Source organism: Staurois parvus, unplaced genomic scaffold (assembly GCF_062004578.1).
Source record: "Staurois parvus isolate SC_StPar_1 unplaced genomic scaffold, SC_StPar_1.0 ptg000131l, whole genome shotgun sequence".
NCBI classification, from domain to species: Eukaryota; Metazoa; Chordata; class Amphibia; order Anura; family Ranidae; genus Staurois; species Staurois parvus.
In genome coordinates this window covers 1,503,241-1,522,285 of record NW_028317927.1, presented here as the reverse complement: position 1 = coordinate 1,522,285, position 19,045 = coordinate 1,503,241, and positions in this window count along the sequence as shown.

Genomic DNA, 19,045 nt, shown 5'->3' with positions numbered 1-19,045 from the left:
AGAGAACTTCTTTATATTAAACACTTATGTATGTAATATGAAGTCATTATGCATCTTGTTTTTGGAACCTTACATGTGTAGATATTCACTGAGACACACCAGAAAGGGAAAATCTGCGAGGAGATCCTGGTGGTTATATATTGGTAACAGTGCAAGAATAAGTTAAACATTTATACAAGTGACAATTATTTTTTTCACTGATATAAAACATACTGAGGGATGTAACTATGATTTATACTTTGATCTGAATAGTGGTTCAAATTACAAGGGAAATGAGATTATTATTTTATACAGTGAGAGTACATTGATGTGTTAATGGAATAATGGAAAAAATACCTTTATTTTTGTCTTTGGATTTATGTTCACAGTTCCACCAATTCCCAAAATACATAGTTAAAAAACAGCCCATAGTTATATACTAGCTACATTAGACCCTGTTACAAAATGTCAATTGATAGATACAATTTGTATAAATGGAATTTTCTATGCCTTTGCTTTTAATGGTATCTTTCTGCAATGTCAAGCATTTGAAATGTAAATAATTAAAAACCAGAAGCATATTCATCACAATGGGAATTGCTGCTCTATCACAGGACATTTTATATCCACTACCGATCTCTGTGATCTGGAACACTAATTGCTTTTTAACAGACCCTTAAGCATATATTTCTAAAAATTAAACATTTGCTTCCTGGCGGCTCCAATTCTTGTGTCACAGTACATTACATTTCTTTATTTAAAATTTTGTCTGTGTGCCATCCTTAAATATCATATGTTTGTCTCTGTCCCATGTATTGTGGAAATGGTATGGCAATTTCAATCAAATACATTTAAAGATATTCTCACTTGTACAGTGGTCCTGGCTCAAAGGGTTTCAGACCCAATCAGATCTGTATTCAAGGCAGATAATAAATTACAACTGCATCCAGTTATGCATGCATTTAAAATCATTACATGTATTTTCGTGCAAGGCTGTTACTCTTCCTGAACATCCTTACAGGAGTAGAGAGCAGAGACCAGCATGGGTTAGTAACCAAATTATATTGCGAGCCTACTGTGATGAAAAATGAGGGCATGGTCCTATTTATGTGGGAGTTCTTTGATCTGGAGTGTCTGAATAATTTTGGACAATGAAAGGGTTGGAGACTTTGTCAGGTTTGTATTGCTTCCTGTGAACTTCCTAGGAAGATTCACCCTCTCTATTTGTCCTGGTAACCACTGTCACTGGTACTGAAAGTGAGGGAAAGTTCAAAATTTTGGGTTTTAACTAGAAGAGGAATTCTTCCAATGGGTAGACATGTTCCAGTGACAGCTATCTAAAAGGGCATTTCCCTCACAACTCAGGAGATATTTCTACTTACTCTATTGTGGGTTTTTTTGAGCAATAAGTGAAGGGAAATATACCTAATGGGACAAAAAAACGATGTGGTTTTAACCATCCCTTACTCTGCTCAAAATCTGAAAAAAAGTTTTATCCAAACCTATTCAGTTACTATATATATATATATATATATATATATATATATATATATATACAGTGCTCAGAATGAGTACTCCCCCAACAGATTTGTCAGAAAACCTTTACCTTCCCTTCAGAATCAACATTTTCTATGGGGCACTATACTACAAAATACTGCTACAAATGCGAGCCATTGATTGCACGATTTGCGATTTGTTAGTTTGCACACACACAATAAAGTATATTTCTGAATAAAATTATTCAGGACCATGTTGCAAAAATTAGTACACCCCAATGAAAGTCTTTGGAGCAAAGCTAAATTTTAGACAACAAAATCCTAATTTACAAGAATTCAATTACAGGTGAGTCTAATTATTCATTAAACAGGTGTCCAGTAGAGATGAACGTATCGAAGTAGGTGAAGTGGAATTCGTTTCGAATATTAGGAAAATTTCGATTCGCGCCGAATCCGAAAATTAGCAGACTTCGGATGCGCGAATCGAAATTTTTCCTAAAATGGCGGCGACATGTGCGGCGACGGAGCGGGGATGTCTGGGAAGGCGCGCAGACAAGGCGCGCTGACCCATAATGCATTCATTCATGACATGTGATCGCATTAGCCAATCAGCAGCCAGCCAGCCAGCACTGTGTAATGGTCGAGCTATAAATGGCGGCCATTTTAGAATTCTCCATTTGCCTCCAGTCATTCAACAGAGGCAGACCTGGCTGTATTCAGGGAGAGAGTTAGGGACACAGAAACGTTACTTAGGGACACAGAAACGTTAGTTAGGGACACAGAAACGTTACTTAGGGCCACAGAAAAGTTACTTAGGGACACAGAATTGTTACTTAGGGACAGACACAGAATTGTTACTGAGAGACACAGAATTGTTACTGAGGGCCACAGAACCGTTACTTAGGGCCACAGAAACGTTACTTAGGGACACAGAATTGTTACTCAGGGACAGACACAGAATTGTTACTGAGGGACACAGAATTGTTACTGAGGGCCACAGAACTCTTACTTAGGGCCACAGAAACATTACTTAGGGCCACAGAAACGTTACTTAGGGCCACAGAATCATTACTTAGGGCCACAGAATCGTTACTTAGGGCCACAGAAACGTTACTTAGGGCCACAGAAATGTTACTTAGGGCCACAGAATTGTTACTTAGGGACAGACACAGAATTGTTACTGAGGGACACAGATTTGTTACTGAGGGCCACAGAACCGTTACTTAGGGCCACAGAAACGTTACTTAGGGACACAGAATTGTTACTCAGGGACAGACACAGAATTGTTACTGAGGGACACAGAATTGTTACTGAGGGACACAGAACTGTTACTTAGGGCCACAGAAACGTTACTTAGGGCCACAGAAACGTTACTTAGGGCTACAGAAACGTTACTTAGGGCCACAGAATCGTTACTTAGGGCCACAGAAACGTTACTTAGGGCCACAGAAACGTTACTTAGGGCCACAGAATTGTTACTTAGGGACAGACACAGAATTGTTACTGAGGGACACAGATTTGTTACTGAGGGCCACAGAACCATTACTTAGGGCCACAGAAACGTTACTTAGGGACACAGAATTGTTACTCAGGGACAGACACAGAATTGTTACTTAGGGACACAGAATTGTTACTCAGGGACAGACACAGAATTGTTACTGAGGGATACAGAATTGTTACTGAGGGACACAGAACCGTTACTTAGGGCCACAGAAACGTTACTTAGGGCCACAGAAACGTTACTTAGGGCTACAGAAACGTTACTTAGGGCCACAGAATCGTTACTTAGGGCCACAGAAACGTTACTTAGGGCCACAGAAACGTTACTTAGTGCCACAGAATTGTTACTTAGGGACAGACACAGAATTGTTACTGAGGGACACAGATTTGTTACTGAGGGCCACAGAGCCGTTACTTAGGGCCACAGAAACGTTACTTAGGGACACAGAATTGTTACTCAGGGACAGACACAGAATTGTTACTCAGGGACAGACACAGAATTGTTACTGAGGGACACAGAATTGTTACTGAGGGACACAGAATTGTTACTGAGGGACACAGAATTGTTACTCAGGGACACAGAATTGTTACTCAGGGACAGACACAGAATTGTTACTCAGGGACAGACACAGAATTGTTACTGAGGGACACAGAATTGTTACTGAGGGACACAGAATTGTTACTGAGGGACACAGAATTGTTACTCAGCGACAGACACAGAATTGTTACTCAGGGACAGACACAGAATTGTTACTGAGGGACACAGAATTGTTACTGAGGGACACAGAATTGTTACTGAGGGACACAGAATTGTTACTGAGGGACACAGAATTGTTACTCAGGGACACAGAATTGTTACTCAGGGACACAGAATTGTTACAGAGGGACACAGAATTGTTACTGAGGGACACAGAATTGTTACTCAGGGACAGACACAGAATTGTTACTCAGGGACAGACACAGAATTGTTACTCAGGGACAGACACAGAATTGTTACTTAGTGCCACAGAATTGTTACTTAGGGACAGACACAGAATTGTTACTGAGGGACACAGAATTGTTACTGAGGGACACAGAATTGTTACTGAGGGACACAGAATTGTTACTCAGGGACACAGAATTGTTACTCAGGGACAGACACAGAATTGTTACTCAGGGACACAGAATTGTTTAATTAAAGAGTATGTCAGACAACATGCAGAGGAGTGGCAGAGGAGGCAATGTTTTAGGAGCGAGCAGACGTGGCAGCAGAGGAAGGGGTCGAGGCAGCACTAGTCGCAGCCAGAGGCCAGTGCTCCCTGTGTCATCCAGCGGTCGTGTCTCCACCGACAACCCTGCCGTCATCGATTGGTTGGCTCGGTCGTCTTCCTCTTCCCAGGTCACCTCTGACACCTACAGCCAACGGTCGGTGGGTACGTCAGACACAACCGTTAGTTGGCATGGCCCGGGAGCAAGCCCACTGAAATCACGTGTCCTCGACCTGCCCCTGTCCTTTGGTGTTCCCTCACCAAGCGAAGTATCGCATGCTGTGGGCTCAGCCCCACTGTACAGTGAGGAAGAGCTAACAGTGGGCAGTCAGGAACGGGGGGAGACATCCGCCTCTTCAGCAGCCAGGCGAAGAAATAGTGGTGAGGAGAGTGGCTCGGTAGCCGGTCTAGAGACAGGTCTGTCTCCTGACCCACATGCAGCCGAGGGGGCTAGTAGTGAGGCGGAGACCCTAATTGATGATGATGAGGCTGATCGCACTTGGCAGCCTCGTCGTCATCAGGCTATTGCTTCCGCATCATCAGGAGAAGAGGGTGGCAGCTTGGCAGCGAGCAAATTAGTCGGTGGGTTGCCCAGGAGGCAGCAGGGTCGCAGCAGTGTCAGTGGAGGCAAACGGCCACGGAGTACAGCACCAGCTCCACTGCAGCCTACCACCACGGCCAGTAGTGGTGCCGGTGTGCACGGAGGAAGCAGCAGTCAGCCAGTGAGGAGTATCGGGGGCAAAGTTTCCTACTCGGCGGTGTGGCAATTTTTTGTCAAGCCGCCCGAGGAAGTAAACGTAGCCGTATGTCGACTATGTGGCCAGAAAGTCAAGCGTGGCCAGGGGGCCCATGTTGGGACTACAGCGTTGCGTCAGCATATGCAGCGTCGCCATTCGGTGGCCTGGGAAAACCGTGATAAAGATACGGCGGTTCTGCCTGCCCCAGCCCCCGCTCCATCACCCGCTCCGTTACTTGCTCCGTCACCAGACGTCAATCGCCCTCTATCAGCCAGTCAAGGCTCCAACACCTCTGCTGAGGGGAGTTGTCGCTCGTTGGCATCTTCCGCTCGTTCTGATGCTCCTTCTCCTGCTACTCCTCTTCACGGATTCCGTCAGCAGTCTTTCTTGGAATCCGTTTCCAAGAGACAACAGTTTGCGAGCACGCACCCGACGGTGCAAAAGCTGAACGTCCTCATGTCCAAGTTGCTGGTGCTGCAGTCCCTCCCTTTCCAAGTGGTGGACTCAGCACCTTTCCGAGAAATGATGGCTTGTGCCGAGCCGCGGTGGAGAGTGCCAAGCCGTCATTTCTTCGCCAAAAAGGCAGTGCCAGCCCTGCATTCACATGTAGAAGAGATGGTGGGCCAGTCTTTGAGCATGTCGGTCTCTGCCAAAGTGCACGGCAGCACCGACGTGTGGAGCTGTAACTACGGTCAGGGACAGTACATGTCATTTACGGCCCACTGGGTGAACGTGGTGCCGTCACGGCCGCACCAGCAACTTGGACAGGTCACGCCGCTTTTGCCTCCACGTTTGCACGTCCTTGGTCCGGCAAAGATGTCCGCCTCTACCACCTCCGTGTCCTCAGCCGCCACCCCCGTGCCAAGTCCCATTACCCGACCGGCATATCACATGTGCAGGGCGCAACGGTGTCACGCTGTGCTGCACCTGGTATGCCTTGGCGAACGTAGTCACACAGGGGAGGAACTTCTGAGTGTAATGAACAGAGAAATCGACAGATGGCTGTCTCCGCGCAAACTGAAAATCGGAACCATGTTGACCGACAATGGAAAGAACATGGTGTCTGCTCTGCGTCAAGGAAGGTTGTGCCATGCGCCATGCTTGGCTTACATGTTCAATCTGGTTGTCAAGCGGTTCCTAAAATCCACCATCCCACTGCAAGACACCCTTAAAATGTCACGTAAACTTTGCATGCATTTCAGCCATTCCTACACCGCAAAGCACACCCTCCTTGAGCTGCAGCGGCAGAACGGAATTCCACAGCATCGCCTGATCTGCGACATTGCAACAAGGTGGAATTCAACCCTACACATGTTAGACCGCCTTTACGAACAGCGAAAGGCCATCACCGATTTCCTGATGTTACAAGCGGATAAAGGTACTCCCCTGTGTAACTTAGATGTCAGCCATTGGCAGCTCATGCGTGACACCTGCCGCTTGCTCAGGCCCTTTGAGGAGGCCACGCTATTCGTGAGTCGGCAGGACTATGGGATGAACGACGTCATTCCTCTGTTGCACGTCCTGGAACAAATGCTGTTAACAATGGCTGGTCAGGGTGCGGTAGACGTGGCGCACAGATCTCAACGCCACATGACCCCTGTGGGGGCAGGACAGGAAGAAGAGGAGGAGGTAGAGGAGGACATTGGTGCTCAGGAATTATTGAGTGAAATGGGTGGTTTTTCCACTCAGCGGACAGGAGTGGAGGAGCAGGAGCATCTGGTAGAGGAGGAGGAGGAGGAGACAGAGGACCCAGACGCACCGTGGCAGTATGCTGTGGAGATGGAGGCAGGGAGTCCCTCGCATTCCTTGGCACAAATGGCCCATAGCATGCTCGCTTGCTTGCGTAGCGACAGCCGAATAATAACCATCAGACAGAGGGATGACTTTTGGCTGTCCACCTTGTTGGACCCTCGCTACCGTTCAAAAATGGTGGCCTTTTTCACACCTGCTGAGAGGGAGGCCAAAATAACGTACTATAAAAACCACCTATGTAGTCAGTTGGTCTCTGCCTTTGTGCGCCAACGTCCATCCTCAGACACTGTGGGCCCTGTGCGCTCGCGTTCCGCTGCCATGGCAGCAGGGGAGGGGTGGGGTGGTAGGAGCAGTGGCAGCTCCACCAGCAGCGGCTGCCTCAGTCTGCAGTCGATGATGAGTAGCTTTCTTCACCAGCGCAGTGAGGAAACTACTAACCAGCCGCAGCAGCAGCAGCATCGGATGGACCTGGAGCAGGACCTCAAACAACAGGCTTGGGCCTACTTGGACAGCACCCTGCCAACCGAGGTAGACAATCCCCTTGACTACTGGGCAACGAAACTTGACCTTTGGCCCCAACTAGCTGAATTTGCCCTTGAAAGGCTGTCATGCCCGGCCAGTAGCGTGGCATTGGAGCGCGTGTTTAGTGCGGCAGGTGGTATTGTAACTCCGCGGAGGACACGACTGTCCACCCAAAGTGTGGAGAGACTCACGTTTGTGAAAATGAATCAGGCGTGGATTAGTCTGGATTTCAAACCACCAGTTCCTGACACAACTGACTAAATCCGCCATGAATCATGCCCCAAACATGTGCCACTTTCAGGTCTCCTCACACTGCTGGTGTGTTCCATTTTTTGTCATAGGGTGCTGGCAGATTACGGGCCTCCCATAGCTGCTGCCAGGCCCCTAATCTGCCATGGGCCTCTATACCGCCTCCTCATGCTGCTGCCAGGTCCAGAGTCTCTCATGGGTCCCTGTACGGCCTCCCATTGCTGCTGTCTCCATCGCCACACTCTGCCATGTGCCACTTTCAGGTCTCCTCACACTGCTGGTGTGTTCCATTTTTTGTCATAGGGTGCTGGCAGATTACGGGCCTCCCATAGCTGCTGCCAGGCCTCTAATCTGCCATGGGCCCCTATACCGCCTCCTCATGCTGCTTCCAGGTCCAGAGTCTCTCATGGGTCCCTGTACGGCCTCCCATTGCTGCTGTCTCCATCGCCACACTCTGCCATGTGCCACTTTCAGGTCTCCTCACACACTGCTGGTGTGTTACATTTTTTGTCATAGGGTGCTGGCAGATTACGGGCCTCCCATAGCTGCTGCCAGGCCCCTAATCTGCCATGGGCCCCTGTACCGCCTCCTCATGCTGCTGCCAGGTCCACAGTGTCTCATGCCATGTGCCACTTTCAGGTCTCCTCACACTGCTGGTGTGTTCCATTTTTTGTCATAGGGTGCTGGCAGATTACGGGCCTCCCATAGCTGCTGCCAGGCCCCTAATATGCCATGGGCCCCTATACCGCCTCCTCATGCTGCTGCCAGGTACAGAGTCTCTCATGGGTCCCTGTACGGCCTCCCATTGCTGCTGTCTCCATCTCCACACTCTGCCATGTGCCACTTTCAGGTCTCCTCACACTGCTGGTGTGTTCCATTTTTTGTCATAGGGTGCTGGCAGATTACGGGCCTCCCATAGCTGCTGCCAGGCCCCTAATCTGCCATGGGCCCCTGTACCGCCTCCTCATTCTGCTGCCAGGTCCACAGTGTGTCATGCCATGTGCCACTTTCAGGTCTCCTCACACTGCTGGTGTGTTCCATTTTTTGTCAAAGGGTGCTGGCAGATTACTGGCCTCCCATAGCTGCTGCCAGGCCCCTAATCTGCCATGGGCCCCTATACCACCTCCTCATGCTGCTACCAGGTCCAGAGTCTCTCATGGGTCCCTGTACGGCCTCCCATTGCTGCTGTCTCCATCGCCACACTCTGCCATGTGCCACTTTCAGGTTTCCTCACACACTGCTGGTGTGTTCCATTTTTTGTCATAGGGAGCTGGCAGATTACGGGCCTCCCATAGCTGCTGCCAGGCCCGTAATCTGCCATGGGCCCCCGTACCGACTCCTCATGCTGCTGCCAGGCCCGTAATCTGTCATGGGCCCCTGTTGTCGCTTGTTGGCATATTCCGCTCGTTCAGATGCTCCTTCTCCTGCTACTCCTCTTCACGGATTCCGTCAGCAGTCTTTCTTGGAATCCGTTTCCAAGAGACAACAGTTTGCGAGCACGCACCCGACGGTGCAGAAGCTGAACGTCCTCCTGTCCAAGTTGCTGCTGCCAGGCTCGTAATCTGTCATGCGCCCCTGTACCGCCTCCTCATGCTGCTGCCAGGTCCAGAGTGTGTCATGGGCCCCCGTACCGACTCCTCATGCTGCTGCCAGGCCCGTAATCTGTCATGGGCCCCTGTACCACCTCCTCATGCTGCTGCCAGGTCCAGAGTGTGTCATGGGTCCGTGTACGGCCTCCCATTGCTGCTGCCAGGCCCGTAATCTGCCATGGGCCCCCGTACCGACTCCTCATGCTGCTGCCAGGCCCGTAATCTGTCATGGGCCCCTGTACCGCCTCCTCATGCTGCTGCCAGGTCCAGAGTGTGTCATGGGTCCCTGTACGGCCTCCCATTGCTGCTGTCTCCATCGCCACACTCTGCCATGTGCCACTTTCAGGTCTCCTCACACTGCTGGTGGTTTCCATTTTTGTCATAGGGTGCTGTATGGCCTCCCATTGCTGCTGCCTCTACCGCCACACTGTGGCTCCACACTCTGGTTTTGGCCCCGTGACTGCCCAAATGAGTGAAGTGTGCGGTGATTCTAAGATCGACGGCACTCATCTGCATGTCATACTGACTGTCAGTATTATTTCTCTTCCCCAGCAGACTCGAAGGGCATTTAAATTAAAGGTACAGTGTTCTGCACTAATATAAAGGCTCTCTGAAGCCTAGAAACACCCTTTTATAAGTTAAATTTGCGGCGAATATATTCGACTCGAATCAAAATTTTTTCACGAATTCGCCGAATCAGTCGAATCGAATTTTTGAATAATTCGCTCATCTCTAGTGTCCAGCAGACAGTTGTTTATAAAAGGGCGTTGCATAACAAAGAAAACCCCTTTCCATTTTATGCTGTCAGCAATGGGATCACATGGAAGAGAAATGTCACAAAAGCCTGAGAAAGAAAGTGATTTCTTTACACAAGAAAGGTGAAGGCTACAAGAAGATCAGCAAAGTTTTACTGCAACCATCTCACAGAGACGTCCAGGCCATCCACGGAAGTTAACACCTTGGCAGGAGCGTCTTCTGGTGAGAAGGGTTGAAGAAAATCTCCATGCAAGTTCACTGCAGTTAGCTAAAGAAGTAGAAAGCCAAACTGGGGTGATTTTTTCCCGTGACACAATACAGCATACACTGCAGTGGAATGGCATGCATGGGTGTCATCAGGAGTGATGAGACCAAGATAAATCTATTTGGAAACTGATGGCGTTCAAACTGTATGGCATTGCAAAGGTGAGGAGTACAAAGAAAAATGCTTGGTGCCTACAGTGAAACATGTTGGTGGCATGAGTGCTGCTGGTGTCAGGGAGTTGCATGTCATTGATGATATAATGAATTCACAGGCGTACTGCTCTATATTAAAGAGAAGATGCTACCATCACTACATGCCCTTGGTCGTTGTGCACTTTTCCAACATGACAATCATCCAAAACAAACAACTAAGGCCACTGTTGCATCTCTGAAGAAGTACAGGGTGAAAGTGATTCAGTGGCCAAGTATGTCTCCTGATCTGAACACAATTGAACCCCTATGAGGATTTCTGAGGAGATGAGTTGAGCATCACTCTCCATCCAGCATCCAGGCTCTAAAAGAGGTCGTTCTTGAAGAATGGAAAAAGATAGATGTTGCAATATGTTGCCAACTTGTTCATTCCATGTCTATAAGACTTGGTGCTTTTCTTACAAATCATGGAGGTCATATAAAATACCAGATGGAGTAGTTTTTGTTGTGGGGTGTATTCATTTTTGTATCAACTAATTTGAGAAAAACTGAAGATTTTGCAATCGAAGTTATATTTTTAACCTTACTTTCATGAAACAAACTAAACAAATGTTCTATAAAACTCATATATGCATTTTAACTTGTATTTGGATGTTTGTCTGAAGTTTACCTGTCAACTGGTCATATAAAGAACATTAGAGGCTGGTCAGATCAGCAGGCACAAATGACTTCAACTGTATGAAGATTTATTTCAGTCTAACTTTAGGTATAAATGTAAATGTATACTTTGGACTTTATTAGTGTACACAGACAATAGACAAATCCAGATTAATCAGGGCATATACATTCTCTTCATTGAGCAAAAACTTTTACTAATTAATTTTTCAACATGTTCCTGATTGAATGTGTCGACAAAGTGGAGTAAACATTGATGCTCAGTGAAGAGAATGTATATGTCCTGATTCAATTGGATGGTTTGCTAAACAAATCACCTGAAAAACATTCCACAATTGTGTCTTTAGTGCATATACTTGACTAGCAACAGCTGGGTTTGCCCCCCTCTGCCTCCATGGGTATTGACACCATGTATGACCCCTATTATAGTTGTTCCTGCTGAAGGTCTCTGAGATCACTACCCAAGGGTCCCCCCCTTTTTTTCATGAGGGTCTTGGTCAAGCAGAATCTGCTACTCTATGTGGATTCTAAGAACCTTGAAGTCCTCTTAAAGCAGCAAGCCCTGAAAGCAAAGCAAACATGAAATTAAAATGGCTAATGAGCCTCCTGAGACAATCTAAGGCATGTCTACGTTGTTGGGGTGTTTTCTCTCAGGAATGTTTTTTTATATATTTTAACTGCAATACATTTATGTATTGTAAACTAAGATTTGGTAATAAAAATTGGTAACACATACAGTTGCAAGAAAAATATGTGAACCCCTTGGGATTACGTGGAGTTTTGCATGAATTGGGCATAAAATGTGCTCTGAACATTGTCACGGATCCACAATCGCCGCCACCAACAGGTGACAATCGCACGATCGCGACTAACAGTAATACGTCACGCCCACGGCGTCAGACCCCAGACCTTCTCACCAAACTCGTGACCGAAGGACCGGACGATCTAAAACCGCGGTGTGACGCGCGTAACAAGGCCACACTCAGCTGCACCCAGCATAGCGATTGCCCAGCTAATGGACTACAATCGGTGCCTGCAGCCTGAATGCGCTTGTTACTGGGTCGGGTTAATTACGCAACTAACCCTCTACTGCCACCACCACTTTTGTCGGAGACTGGGAAACTCCCGTTATCAAATATACACTATAATGATTGAAATATTGATCTATATAGCACGGCCCACAGACCTGTTATACAGAGATATACCAAACAGCAGCGTCTCTTCAAAGGCAGGGATTCGTGAATTGCAAGTAAGCGCTTAGAAACAGTTTAACACTTTCAGAAAGAAAGATTTATTACTAACAGGGTCAAAACAGGTGCAAGACAATATTTACAAATAGATGTCACAAAAATATATATATATATGTATATAAAGACACAGCAAGGAGATAATTAGGAAGAAGATTACAGGGTTAAGTTACTTGCCCATATGCCTGGGTTTGCAGATCCAAGTTATAGAGCAGGGTGAGTTCTTGATCTCCTTTTGTTACGATGTTGCTGGGAGATCTCTGTGAGTGTCAAGCTCTAACTCACTTGTCTCTCTTAAAAGTCCCTCTCAAAGGAGGGCTCTGACTACACGTTTTGGGAGTGGTCAGTGGGAAACTCTGTATTAACTATAGCCTCATAATACATGACATGAAACATACGGTTGACCTGAGGAATGTGCAATTACTCTGGTCAGTTTGATAATGTGTGGGCTTACAACGTTTTGGGTCAATGCTTCCCAGCCCTCTGAGAAATGCTGCCTTATCAGACGTAGGTGAGAAAGGTGACAGTTCCCCCAGACTGCTGGTGCCAACTCAAGATGTCCTAACCTGGTTGACCCGCACCATCTGTCAGGAGATAACGTTTGCCTCGCAGGACTGGAAAGGGGGGATGTGAGGAATGAGCGAGGAATACCTCAAATAACAGAACGGAACAAGAAAAAAAAAGTTGAAGAACTCCGCTCCGACTCTGATGAGCAGGTTTGCTACAAACGTCATCTATGTCAAAACAATAGAAGAACACAGTCTGCTGAACATAAAACTACACAAACATTGAAGTTGCCATGGTTTAATTGCACATAACATGTAAACATTCACAGTGCAGGGAGGAAAAAATATGTGAACCTTTGGACCTAATAACTGGTTGACCCTCCTTTGGCAGCAATAACCTCAACCAAACATTTCCTGTATTTGTAGATCAGACCTGCACAACGATCTGGAGTAATTTTGGACCACTCCTCTTCACAAAACTGTTTCAGTGTAGCAATATTCTTGGGATGTCTGGTGTGAATCGCTCTCTTAAGGTCATGCCACAGCATTTCAATCGGATTGAGGTCAGGAAACTGACTGAGCCACTCCAGAAGGCGTATTCTGTGCTGTTGCAGCCATTGTTTTGTTGAATTACTTGTATGCTTTTGGTTAGAGATGAGCGAATCGAACATGACGAAGTGGAATTCGTTCCGAAGATTTGGAAAAATTCTATTCGCGACGAATCCAAAGATTAGCAAACTTCGGATGCACGAATCAAATTTTCCCAAAAATGGCGGCGACATGTGTGGCCACGGAGAAAATGGACAGAGAAGATGGGGCGGGGATCTCTGGGAAGGCGCGCAGACAAGGCGCGCTGACCCATAATGCATTCATGACATGTGATCGCATTAGCCAATCAGCAGCCAGCCAGCACTATAAATCGCGGCCATCTTAGAATTCTATATTAGCCTCCGGTCATTCAAGAGAGACAGACCTGTCTGTATTAAGGGACAGAGTTAGGGCCACAGAGACTTTAGGGCCACAGAATCGTTACTCAGGGACACAGAATCGTTACTCAGGGACACAGAATCGTTACTTAGGGCAACAGCTATCAAAGAATCGAAAATTTAAAGTGACATACACCCTTTTTTTTTTTGGTGGCTGTCGTGCACAGTTGGTGCTGCAGTTTGCCGATTGTGCAAAATAAACTGACTTTCTGCTTCACAACCACTATTGTACGTTCAAAGAGTTAAATCCATTTACACGCCGGCTGGCGGTAATATTTTTTGGGTGATTAGTGCATTCCAGTGACACAAACGTACAGTTTCCAGCCAACGGCAAGCTGCAATTGACCGATTGTGCTAAATAAACTGACTTTCTGCTTCACAACCACTATTGTACGTTCAAAGAGTTAGATCCATTTACACGCCGGGTGGCGGTAATATTTTTTGGGTGATTAGTGCATTCCAGTGACATAAACGTACAGTTTCCAGCCAACGGCAAGCTGCAATTGACCGATTGTGCTAAATAAACTGACTTTCTGCTTCACAACCACTATTGTACATTCAAAGAGTTAAATCCATTTACACGCCGGCTGGCGGTAATATTTTTTGGGTGATTAGTGCATTCCAGTGACAGAAACGTACAGTTTCCAGCCAACGGCAAGCTGCAATTGACCGATTGTGTACAATAAACTGACTTTCTGCTTCACAACCACTATTGTACGTTCAAAGAGTTAGATCCATTTACACGCCAGGTGGCGGTAATATTTTTTGGGTGATTAGTGCATTCCAGTGACATAAACGTACAGTTTCCAGCCAACGGCAAGCTGCAATTGACCGATTGTGCTAAATAAACTGACTTTCTGCTTCACAACCACTATTGTACGTTCAAAGAGTTAAATCCATATACACGCCGGGTGGCGGTAATTTTTTTGGGTGATTAGTGCATTCCAGTGACATAAACGTACAGTTTCCAGCCAACGGCAAGCTGCAATTGACCGATTGTGCTAAATAAACTGACTTTCTGCTTCACAACCACTATTGTACGTTCAAAGAGTTAGATCCATTTACACGCCGGGTGGCGGTAATATTTTTTGGGTGATTAGTGCATTCCAGTGACATAAACGTACAGTTTCCAGCCAACGGCAAGCTGCAATTGACCGATTGTGCTAAATAAACTGACTTTCTGCTTCACAACCACTATTGTACGTTCAAAGAGTTAAATCCATTTACACGCCGGCTGGCGGTAATATTTTTTGGGTGATTAGTGCATTCCAGTGACATAAACGTACAGTTTCCAGCCAACGGCAAGCTGCAATTGACCGATTGTGCTAAATAAACTGACTTTCTGCTTCACAACCACTATTGTACGTTCAAAGAGTTAAATCCATTTACACGCCGGCTGGCGGTAATATTTTTTGGGTGATTAGTGCATTCCAGTGACATAAACGTACAGTTTCCAGCCAACGGCAAGTTGCAATTGACCGATTGTGCTAAATAAACTGACTTTCTGCTTCACAACCACTATTGTACGTTCAAAGAGTTAAATCCATATACACGCCGGGTGGCGGTAATATTTTTTGGGTGATTAGTGCATTCCAGTGACATAAACGTACAGTTTCCAGCCAACGGCAAGCTGCAATTGACCAATTGTGCTAAATAAACTGACTTTGAGCTTCACAACCACTATTGTACGTTCAAAGAGTTAGATCCATATACACGCCGGGTGGCGGTAATATTTTTTGGGTGATTAGTGCATTCCAGTGACATAAACGTACAGTTTCCAGCCAACGGAAAGCTGCAATTGACCGATTGTGCTAAATAAACTGACTTTCTGCTTCACAACCACTATTGTACGTTCAAAGAGTTAAATCCATTTACACGCCGGGTGGCGGTAATATTTTTTGGGTGATTAGTGCATTCCAGTGACCTAAACAACAAGTTTCCAGCCAACGGCAAGCTGCAATTGACCGATTGTGCTAAATAAACTGACTTTCTGCTTCAAAACCACTATTGTACATTCAAAGAGTTAAATCCATATACACGCCGGGTGGCGGTAATATTTTTTGGGTGATTAGTGCATTCCAGTGACATAAACGTACAGTTTCCAGCCAACGGCAAGCTGCAATTGACCGATTGTGCTAAATAAACTGACTTTCTGCTTCACAACCACTATTGTACGTTCAAAGAGTTAGATCCATTTACACGCCGGGTGGCGGTAATATTTTTTGGGTGATTAGTGCATTCCAGTGACATAAACGTACAGTTTCCAGCCAATGGCAAGTTGCAATTGACCGATTGTGCTAAATAAACTGACTTTCTGCTTCACAACCACTATTGTACGTTCAAAGAGTTAAATCCATATACACGCCGGGTGGCGGTAATATTTTTTGGGTGATTAGTGCATTCCAGTGACATAAACGTACAGTTTCCAGCCAACGGCAAGCTGCAATTGACCAATTGTGCTAAATAAACTGACTTTCTGCTTCACAACCACTATTGTACGTTCAAAGAGTTAGATCCATTCACACGCCGGGTGGCGGTAATATTTTTTGGGTGATTAGTGCATTCCAGTGACATAAACGTACAGTTTCCAGCCAACGGCAAGCTGCAATTGACCGATTGTGCTAAATAAACTGACTTTCTGCTTCACAACCACTATTGTACGTTCAAAGAGTTAGATCCATTTACACGCCGGGTGGCGGTAATATTTTTTGGGTGATTAGTGCATTCCAGTGACATAAACGTACAGTTTCCAGCCAACGGCAAGCTGCAATTGACCGATTGTGCTAAATAAACTGACTTTCTGCTTCACAACCACTATTGTACGTTCAAAGAGTTAGATCCATTTATACGCCGGGTGGCGGTAATATTTTTTGGGTGATAAGTGCATTCCAGTGACATAAACGTACAGTTTCCAGCCAACGGCAAGCTGCAATTGACCGATTGTGCTAAATAAACTGACTTTCTGCTTCACAACCACTATTGTACGTTCAAAGAGTTAAATCCATATACACGCCGGGTGGCGGTAATATTTTTTGGGTGATTAGTGCATTCCAGTGACATAAACGTACAGTTTCCAGCCAACGGTAAGCTGCAATTGACCGATTGTGCTAAATAAACTGACTTTCTGCTTCACAACCACTATTGTACGTTCAAAGAGTTAGATCCATTTACACGCCGGGTGGCGGTAATATTTTTTGGGTGATTAGTGCATTCCAGTGACATAAACGTACAGTTTCCAGCCAACGGCAAGCTGCAATTGACCGATTGTGCTAAATAAACTGACTTTCTGCTTCACAACCACTATTGTACGTTCAAAGAGTTAAATCCATATACACGCCGGGTGGCGGTAATATTTTTTGGGTGATTAGTGCATTCCAGTGACATAAACGTACAGTTTCCAGCCAACGGCAAGCTGCAATTGACCGATTGTGCTAAATAAACTGACTTTCTGCTTCACAACCACTATTGTACGTTCAAAGAGTTAAATCCATTTACACGCCGGCTGGCGGTAATATTTTTTGGGTGATTAGTGCATTCCAGTGACATAAACGTACAGTTTCGAGCCAACGGCAAGCTGCAATTGACCGATTGTGCTAAATAAACTGACTTTCTGCTTCACAACCACTATTGTACGTTCAAAGAGTTAAATTCATTTACACGCCGGCTGGCGGTAATATTTTTTGGGTGATTAGTGCATTCCAGTGACATAAACGTACAGTTTCCAGCCAACGGCAAGCTGCAATTGACCGATTGTGTACAATAAACTGACTTTCTGCTTCACAACCACTATTGTACGTTCAAAGAGTTAAATCCATATACACGCCGGGTGGCGGTAATATTTTTTGGGTGATTAGTGCATTCCAGTGACAGAAACGTATAGTTTCCAGCCAACGGCAAGCTGCAATTGACCGATTGTGTATAATAAACTGACTTTCTGCTTCACAACCACTATTGTACGTTCAAAGAGTTAAATCCATTTACACGCCGGCTGGCGGTAATATTTTTTGGATAATTAGTGCATTCCAGTGACCTAAACATACAGTTTCCAGCCAACGGCAAGCTGCAATTGACCGATTGTGCTAAATAAACTGACTTTCTGCTTCACAACCACTATTGTACGTTCAAAGAGTTAAATCCATATACACGCCGGGTGGCGGTAATATTTTTTGGGTGATTAGTGCATTCCAATGACATAAACGTACAGTTTCCAGCCAACGGCAAGCTGCAATTGACCGATTGTGCTAAAAAAAATGACTTTCTGCTTCACAACCACTGTTGTACGTTCAAAGAGTTAAATCCATTTACACGCCGGCTGGCGGTAATATTTTTTGGGTGATGAGTGCATTCCAGTGACAGAAACGTACAGTTTCCAGCCAACGGCAAGCTGCAATTGACCGATTGTGTACAATAAACTGACTTTCTACTTCACAACCACTATTGTACGTTCAAAGAGTTAAATCCATTTACACGCCGGCTGGCGGTAATATTTTTTGGGTGATTAGTGCATTCCAGTGACATAAACGTACAGTTTACAGCCAACGGCAAGCTGCAATTGACCGATTGTGTACAATAAACTGACTTTCTTCTTCACAACCACTATTGTACGTTCAAAGAGTTAAATCCATTTACACGCCGGCTGGCGGTAATATTTCTTGGGTGATTAGTGCATTCCAGTGACATAAACGTACAGTTTCCAGCCAACGGCAAGTTGCAATTGACCGATTGTGCTAAATAAACTGACTTTCTGCTTCACAACCACTATTGTACGTTCAAAGAGTTAAATCCATATACACGCCGGGTGGCGGTAATATTTTTTGGGTGATAAGTGCATTCCAGTGACATAAACGTACAGTTTCCAGCCAACGGCAAGCTGCAATTGACTGATTGTGCTAAATAAACTGACTTTCTGCTTCACAACCACTATTGTACGTTCAAAGAGTTAGATCCATTTACACGCCGGGTGGCGGTAATATTTTTTGGGTGATTAGTGCATTCCAGTGACATAAACGTACAGTTTCCAGCCAACGGCAAGCTGCAATTGACCGATTGTGCTAAATAAACTGACTTTCTGCTTCACAACCACTATTGTACGTTCAAAGAGTTAAATCCATTTACACGCCGGGTGGCGGTAATATTTTTTGGGTGATTAGTGCATTCCAGTGACATAAACGTACAGTTTCCAGCCAACGGCAAGCTGCAATTGACTGATTGTGCTAAATAAACTGACTTTCTGCTTCACAACCACTATTGTACGTTCAAAGAGTTAAATCCATTTACACGCCGGCTGGCGGTAATATTTTTTGGGTGATTAGTGCATTCCAGTGACATAAACGTACAGTTTCCAGCCAACGGCAAGATGCAATTGACCGATTGTGCTAAATAAACTGACT